This window comes from Geotrypetes seraphini, chromosome 1, assembly GCF_902459505.1.
Source record: "Geotrypetes seraphini chromosome 1, aGeoSer1.1, whole genome shotgun sequence".
Classification (NCBI taxonomy): Eukaryota; Metazoa; Chordata; class Amphibia; order Gymnophiona; family Dermophiidae; genus Geotrypetes; species Geotrypetes seraphini.
Genome location: NC_047084.1, coordinates 49,629,721 through 49,638,644, shown reverse-complemented (window position 1 = coordinate 49,638,644; position 8,924 = coordinate 49,629,721).

Below are 8,924 nucleotides of genomic sequence, written 5' to 3'. Positions count from 1 at the left end.
ATTTTGGATTGTGGATACAGTTGGCAAGCAAATTGTTGACTGTACAATGATGAGGACTATTTTAATGCTGAGGCCTATTATAGTGCCAAGATCGGTAGCAAATCTAAAAGTTTTTGTTTAGGCGCTGTAATGGACTATGGAAGTGCAATTGAGTGCTAGATTATAATTTAAAAGGAGATAGTACTTTTTAAACTAATTATTGTTGACATTTTCTCCAAAATCCCATTCCAGTAACCTTTCACATTGGAGAAATAATAAAGCATATGAGTGAGAATACTGTACTAATGTCTGATTTATAAAGCCACTAACACAAAACTGTCCAATTTAGGTATACTCAACTTGTAAAAAGTTAAAAAAAAACCACCCAAGTAACTAACCCTCCCCCCCCCCACACTTTTACAAAATTGTAGTGTGATTTTTAGCGCCAGCCACAGCAATAACAGCTCTGCTTTAGTGCCCACTCCACTTTCTCAACACCTAATAGAATATTCAACAGCTCTCTGTCTTCTATTGTAATATGTAGGAGAGTTAAGCTCTCCAGATATGTGTAAGCCCTCATCCTCTGGCACTGCATATGAGCTTGTGTAATAGGAATTAAATATCTTTTTAATATCTGATTCTATATGGGTTAAAGTACCCTATTGATTCTGTAGAGCCAAAACTATTGTTGGATCAGAATTTTGAGACAACAAGCATAGTAACATAGTAAATGATGGGAGATAAAGACCTTAATGGTCCATCCAGTCTGCCAAAAACAGAGAAAAACTGCAGAAAAAGGTACAAGATGCAGGCTAAGCTTATTAAAACAATTATGGGTTGCAGTTAGTGTCACCACCTTATTACAAACTAGGGGACCTGGCACAGTCCGTGTTTCGGTTAACACGCCTTCATCAGGACCCTCGAGAGCGCATTCCAGGCATCCACCACTGTGAAGAAGAATTTCCTAACATTACTTTTGAGTCTACCACCCCTCAACCTTAGATTATGCCCTCTGGTTTTACTATTTTCCTTTCTCTGGAAAAGATTTTGTTCTATGTTAATACCTTTCAAGTATTTGAAAGTCTGAATCATATCTCTCCTGTCCCTCCTTTCCTCTAGTCTAGGTATACATATTCAGGGCTTCCAGTCTCTTCTCATACATCTTATGGCACAAACCTCCTACCATTTTCATCACTTTTCTCTGGACCGCTTCAAGTTTTCTTATATCCTTTGCCAAGTACGGTCTCCAAAATTGAACACAATACTCCAAGTGGGGCCTCACCAACAACCTGTACAGGAGCATCAACACCTTCTTTCTTCTACTGGTTACGCCTCTCTCTATACAGTTTCCCTCCTTTGTAACCATACCTATATAATTGGAACTTATAATATTTCAAAAGCTACACCACTCTCTGATTAATCAAACTGTTGAGGGATGCCTGAATGTTCAATATCCTGTCTATCAGCCTGTGCATGTGTCTTCCCAAATCATTTCCTGGCTATAACCAGTAATTTTCCCAGCCTAATGATATAAGAACATAAGAATTGCCATCTCTGGATCAGATCCTGGGTCCATCAAGTCCGGTGATCAGCACACGCGGAGGCCTCGCCAGGTGTACCCTGGCATAGTTTTAGTCCCCATATCACTGTATGCTTCTCAAGAAACATGTGCATCTAATTTACCCTTATCACTCTATGCCACTCTTAAGGAGATGTGCATCTAGTTTACCCTTAAATCCTAGAATGGTGGATTCTGCAATTACTTCTTCTGGGAGAGCATTCCAGGTGTCCACCACTCGCTGCGTGAAACAGAACTTCCTGATATTCATCCTGGACCTGTCCCCCCTCAGCTTCAGTCTATGTCCTCTTGTCCGTGTCACACTGGACATTGTAAATAACTGCTTTCCCTACTCCATTTTGTCGAATCCTTTCAGTATTTTGAAAGTCTCGATCAGATCCCCTCGCAGTCTCTCTTTTTTTTTTATGAGTCCAATAGCTGATTATTTCCCTTCTCAACACTGCCTTCATTGCCTCCCAAAGAGTCCAAAACATGGATTTGATTATATCAAGGGCATAAGTTCTCCATTTAGTCAATAGATATTCTTGAAAGGTAGTATCTGTATGCAGTGCGAGAGAAAATTTCCAACTACCCTTCCTCTTTCCCTCTCCCCTATCCTGCCAGTTTAGCATTACCATTGCATGGTCCAAGAATGTATATGGACCTATGTCAAACAAGCTGACATTGGTCAGTTGTGTTGATGCACCAATAAGTAGCTTATTAGGAATTGGGTTGAATGTGCCCTAGATAAGTGAGTAAAATCCCGTTCTGTAGGGTATAAACCCCCACCAAACATCAATCAGGTCATTTAGTTGGCAGAATGTAGGCAGGCCTCTAGTACTTTCGGTTGTATCATGAATGGAAGAGTGTTTCTATATGATGGTTACTAAGGATGGACAGACTAGATGGGCCATTTAGCCTTTATCTGCTATCATGTTTCTATGATTTATCCATCTGAGGATCCATCTGCTGTATTAAAATCCGTTCCAACAAAGGTAGGGAATTGAGATTTATTTTTTTTAAAGTTTTATCATAGTGATTAAGTGCACAATAAGTAATTATTTGAACCTCTAGTCCAGAGTTTCTCAACACGCGGTAAGGGTACGCGAGCCACTTGTTGGGGGATGTGGTAATGCTGCCTGATTCATTCGAATTGATTCACCAGTTCACTTTGGTGAATCGATTTGAATGGATTCATTTCCTCCAGATCAAAGCAGCAACACTGGTGAACAGACTGCTCCTGGTCTTCCTTCTACCGCGTCACTGACAACATCACTGAAGACGTGGCAGGTCACTGAGCAGCCTGTTTACCGCTGCTGTTCAGGTCAGAGGCAGGAGGAGGGGGCAAATCAGCATTGAATTGGAGGCAGGGGGGGATTTGAATCAGCATTGAATCGGAGGCAGGAGGGGGTCAAATTAGCATCAAATCTCATTGCGGTATCGGCAGCAATTCCCATACACTGCCTCCATCTGACTCAGATGTCTCTCCATGGCAAAGGGGAGACTTTCGGGATAGCAGCAAGTAGTATGTGAGAGTCACTGCTGATACCATGACCTGAAGAAGCAAGTCTTGAAGTACAGGGAAAGAGAGGAAGGATATCTGGTGCTCCAGAGGTCAGGCAAGGTAATGAAGTGGAAATGCAGGATCCAGAGGAATCCTTACTGGTAAACCAGCCAGACTGCCTGAGACCGGAGGAAGCCATGGACATTTCACTGGAACCGATTGATGACCAAATGGATGAAAGTTAAGTTTACTTTTTGATTTTCTCTGCTTGAAAAGACTTTCCACTGCACTGTGTTATAAGAGAAAGGAACTGTATGTTTGCTGGCTGTTGGAAAATTTAAAAGCCCGTTGCTGGGAAAAGCTGTCCTGTCGGGAAAGGACTTTGAACTGTGGGGTTTTTTTTTTCTGTTTTGGAAAGTTAAGCCACTGGTTGCTACAGTGAGGATTGTGGGGGCAGAATCCACATTAGATCTACAGGGTTGGGATTGCGGGGCCAATTAGGCTATTTTTGAGAGTGGATTCAGCAATTCCCCACCCCCACCAACTTACTAGTGTTGGTAGGGGAAAGCCTGACTATATTTAGGCAGGCAGAGTGAGCTTTTCAAGGTCAAGTTGGTTATTTGTTGGACTGTGCAATATTCACCAATTTTTGAAGGTTTTTCTTTTTTGCTTGACAGAAGCCGGTGAGGAACTTCCAGGACTTACTCTGAGGCAAGGTAAGCCTTGTGCTGACCTGGCAGTCAGAAGGACTGCAGGGCTACTAGCCAGAACAGATAAACTGTTTGAATTGTTTTTTTTCTTATTTTGGATATATTTTGAACATTGGCTGCATTACTAAATAAAGCCTTCCTTATCTGAACAGTGACTGAACGGTAGCCTTATTGTGTTGGGAGAACAGTTGCCATTCTGACTATTATTTTCTCGGAACATTATTATCCCAGCAGGGCTTTCAACTTTTGAAGGCATGACAGAGTTAGTGTTTTGCACACTGCCCTGTATCCGACTCAGGACCCAGTACCAGGAGTGCGACACCCCCCCCCCCTTTGCAGCAAGAGAGGGAATGAGAGAAGGACAGTAAGAGAGAGAGGGAGACAAGTTGCCAATGGGGGTGAAGGAGAGAGGAAGAAAAGTTGGACCCATGGAGGGAAAGAGAGAGATGTTGGTTGGGTGACGGGAGTGAGGTCCGAAGGAGAGGAAGAATGCAGGAGGCAGAAAGAAAGAAATATTGGATGCACAGTCAGAAGGAAGTGCAACCAGAGATTCATGAAATCACCAGATAACAAAGGTAGGAAAAATGATATTATTTTCAATTTAGGATCGACATGTGTCAGTTTTGAGAATTTATATCTGCTGTCTATATTTTGCACTATATTTGTCTATTTTTCTACAGTTGTTACTGAGGTGACATTGCATATTTTAAAGTCATCTGCCTTGACCGCTTTGAAACCCCCACAAATATAAATAATAATTAACATTTTCTCTACAGTGTGCTTTGTGCGGTTTTTTAAAATTTTGTGGTTACCATTATGTAGTAATAAGACTATATTGTGTACATATGCGTGTGCATTATATTGTGTATATCAGGAAATAAAAAAAGGGGGGGGAATAGGGAAATGGGATATTTTCCAATCAAAATATAATTAATTATCACCCCAGACCCTCTTCAAATGTTCAAAACACAGTGTCTTATAAGCCCGGTGCTAGAATCCAACTAGGTGCAATGTCCTTCGCAATTATTTTGACAAAAACAGTCACAGAGGGGAAACAAAACTGTTGAATGTTCCTGGAAGTCTAGGGTCTCCTTTTACTAAGCTGCATTAGTGGCTTTAGCACGCACGCTATACGCTAACTCCTCCATAGAGCTTGCGTTAGTATTTTTTGTGTAGCGCGGGGTTAGCGTGTACTAATCTTTAGTGTGCGCTAAAAACGCTAGCGCAGCATAGTAAAAGGAGCCCAAGGACTTGAAGCCCACATGTCAGGTGGATTACAAGGATTGTCCTCAGTCAGCATTGATCATGGTCAAAAATTCTCAAGCTGCTTTCATCAATTCAAGCAGTTTATTCTGTCCATGCCAAGTTATTCTAACAGGATACAACAATGCAAATTTTATCTTTTCAAAAAGCTGGGTAAATACAGGGGCAAAATTCCTGCACTTCGCCACAACCACCAATGAATAATCCTGAAAATACAGCAATTTTTTATTTTCAAGTTGCAACTAATGGCCTCCACGCAGGTCTTGTAGGATGACTACTTTATGTGCATAATCCGATATCTTTATTATGACTACTCTCAGGCAGGTCTGAGTTGGTTGGTAGGCCCCTAATCAGTGTGCTCTTTCAATCTGCAAAGGCTCGAAATAGGCTGGCAGATGAAGTTCCCGGGGAAATAAAGCCTTGAGAAAACCAATCAATTCTGCATCCAATGATTCATAAATTACTCCTTCTGACCCTATTTTCAAGCTCTTCCAGTTTCTCTTGGCAAGTGCGTAACTCATAGAAACATGACGACAGATAAAGGCCAAATGGCCCATCTAGTCTGCCCATCCGCAGTAACCATTATCTCTTTCTCTCTCCGAGAGATCCCACGTGCCTATCCCAGGCCCTCTTGAATTCAGACATAGTCTCTGTTTCCACTAACTCTTCCGGAGACTGTTCAATGCATCTACTACCCTTTCTGTAAAAAAGTATTTCCTTAGATTACTTCAATCTATGTCCTCTCATTGCAGAGTTTCCTTTCTTAGAAACATAGAAGCATGACAGCAAATAAAGGCCAAACTTGTATGAGACTTCTCCACTTTGCTCACACAGTCCTCTAGTTTCCCAATGCGTTACTGGACTATATTAAACTCTTTGCTAAGCTCCTCCAATTTATTCTGGACTTTGGCAAGTTTATTATCGAGTGGAACAAAACGCTTATCAAGTAAATTATCAAAACTTGTAGTTACCTTGGCCACTACCTCTGCTATCTAGGCTGAGCTGATCGTTGGGGCTGCAGGGCTCAGAGGTACCGCCATTTATTCAACAGGTCCACCATGGACCATGTTGGGACCTGTTGAAAACCCTAAAAGCTAAGTGGGAACATCCTTTTTTTGCCATCAAACATAGAGATTTTAACTTTTTGAATAGCACTTTTTCACAGCTTTCACGATTTTATACACAGTGATTGGATGGTGAGTTCGACTATAGGAGCTTCGGCTCTTGGTCGAACTACACATTTCTGAGTGTATACGAATATGAATTAGATTAAAGTATATATTCAACAGCTTTGTGTTGCAACTCATTAGAAAATACTATTTTTAGGAGTCATATATTGTCATACTAAGCCAATTTGACTTCCTAGCCCTTTATTATCCATTAAATATGTTTCCCTACTCCACTTGTTGTGACGAAGTCTCCAAAGAGTTTTTAACCATAAAAACAGAGGCACAATCCAACAACCTCTCATGGGTGGGATATAACTATACCAGGATACAACCTGGTTCGACAAGATAGAGAGGGTAAGTTAGGAGGAGGGGTAGCACTCTATATCAAAGAGAACATCAAGACAACCAGGATCACGGATGTCAAGTATACTGGGGAATCCATCTGGGTAAACCTGGCCAGAAGCGGAGAAAAATGCCTGTACCTTAGTGTGGTATACAGACCTCCAAGACAATCGGAGGACAAGGATGCAGAATTAATTGAAGACATTGAGAATATCACCCTACGGGGAGACGTTGTTCTGATAGGAGACTTCAACATGCCTGATGTAGACTGGAACACACTCTCAGCGACAACTTGTGATAGCAGAAGGATATTAACGTCCATGAAGGGAGTACGGCTCAAACAAATGGTACTACAACCCACTAGGGCCCAGGCCATCCTGGACCTGGTACTTACGAACGGGGAAAGCGTCTCGGGGGTCTCGGTGGGAGAAACGCTAGCCACCAGTGACCATAACATGGTATGGTTTAACCTTAAGAAAGGCTTCCCTAGGTCACAAACAAAAACAAAGGTACTCAATTTCCGGGGCACCGACTTCACACGCATGGGAAATTTTGTCCATCAGACGCTCCAGGTTCAAGAAGTAACTGATAATGTGGAAGCTATGTGGTCAACCTTGAAATCAACCCTTCATGAGGCAACTAAACGCTACATTAAATCAGTAACCAAACAGCAAAGAAAAAAGAAACCCCAATGGTTCACTGATGAGATCTCGCACCTCGTCAAAGAGAAGAAAAGAGCATTTCTCTCATACAAACGCATGGGGGAAAAAGAAGCAAACATTGAATACAGGACAAAGTCTGCAGCGGTCAAAACAGCAGTCAGGGAGGCCAAACTTCAAATGGAAGAAACTCTAGCGAAGAACATTAAGAAAGGAGACAAATCTTTCTTCAGATACATTAGCGACAGAAAAAAGAACGCAAAAGGGATAGTACGTCTTAGAACGCCAGAAGGGAACTATGTGGAAACAGATTCCGATAAGGCCAAACTACTAAATGATTACTTCTGTTCAGTCTTTACATGCGAGGCACCAGGGCACGGGCCACGTCTGGAAGCAAAGCAAAACATGGAAGACCCATTTCAGAATTTTGAGTTCACACCAGCAAATGTTTACAGAGAACTGTCAAAACTCAAGGTGAACAAAGCCATGGGACCGGACAATTTGCACCCAAGAGTGCTCAGAGAGCTATGCGATGTTCTGGCAGAACCGTTAGCCATGCTTTTCAATCTCTCTCTAAGTACGGGGAGAGTCCCCCTGGACTGGAAAACAGCCAACGTTGTCCCTCTGCACAAAAAGGGTTGCAGAGCGGAGGCTGCGAATTACAGACCGGTGAGTCTCACATCAATAGTGTGTAAACTTATGGAAACTTTACTTAAAGGTAAATTGGACATGATATTGGATGAGGAAAATCTGAGGGATCCCTGTCAACATGGATTCACTAGGGGCAGGTCATGCCAATCCAATCTTATCAGCTTCTTTGACTGGGTGACAGGAAAGCTAGACTCGGGAGAGTCTCTGGACGTGGTATACTTGGATTTCAGTAAAGCTTTTGACAGTGTCCCGCACCGTAGACTATTAAACAAAATGAAATCGATGTGGTTAGGTGAGAAACTAACTGCATGGGTCAATGATTGGCTGAGTGGAAGACTTCAGAGGGTGGTGGTCAACAGCACCCTCTCTGAGACATCGGAGGTGACTAGCGGAGTGCCGCAAGGATCAGTCCTGGGACCATCTCTTTTCAACATATTCATAAAGGATTTAACCCGGGGGCTTCAGGGTAAGGTAGCACTGTTCGCCGACGACGCCAAACTGTGTAACATAGTAAGTGAAAGCAGTCTCAAGGGTAGTATGACGCAGGATCTGATCATGTTGGAAAACTGGTCCTCAACATGGCAGCTGGGCTTCAACGCTAAGAAGTGTAAAGTCATGCATCTCGGCAGCAGAAATCCATGCAGAACATACACCTTGAATGGAGAAGCACTAGCTAGGACTTCAGAAGAACGGGATTTGGGAGTAATCATCAGTGCAGACATGAAGGCTGCCAAACAAGTGGAGAAGGCCTCATCTAAGGCAAGGCAAATGATGGGATGTATCAAGAGAAGCTTCGTCAGCCGCAGGCCTGAAGTCATAATGCCACTTTACAGAGCCATGGTGAGACCTCATCTGGAGTACTCTGTGCAATTCTGGAGGCCACATTAACGTAAAGATGTGCTTCGAGCCGAGTCGGTCCAGCGGATGGCCACTAGAATGGTCTCCGGACTCAAGGGTCTCTCATACGAAGAAAGACTGGGCAAATTGCAGCTCTATACTCTAGAGGAGCGCAGGGAAAGGGGGGACATGATTGAGACATTTAAATATGTCACAGGACGTGTCGAGGTGGAAAACGACATCTTCCTTCTC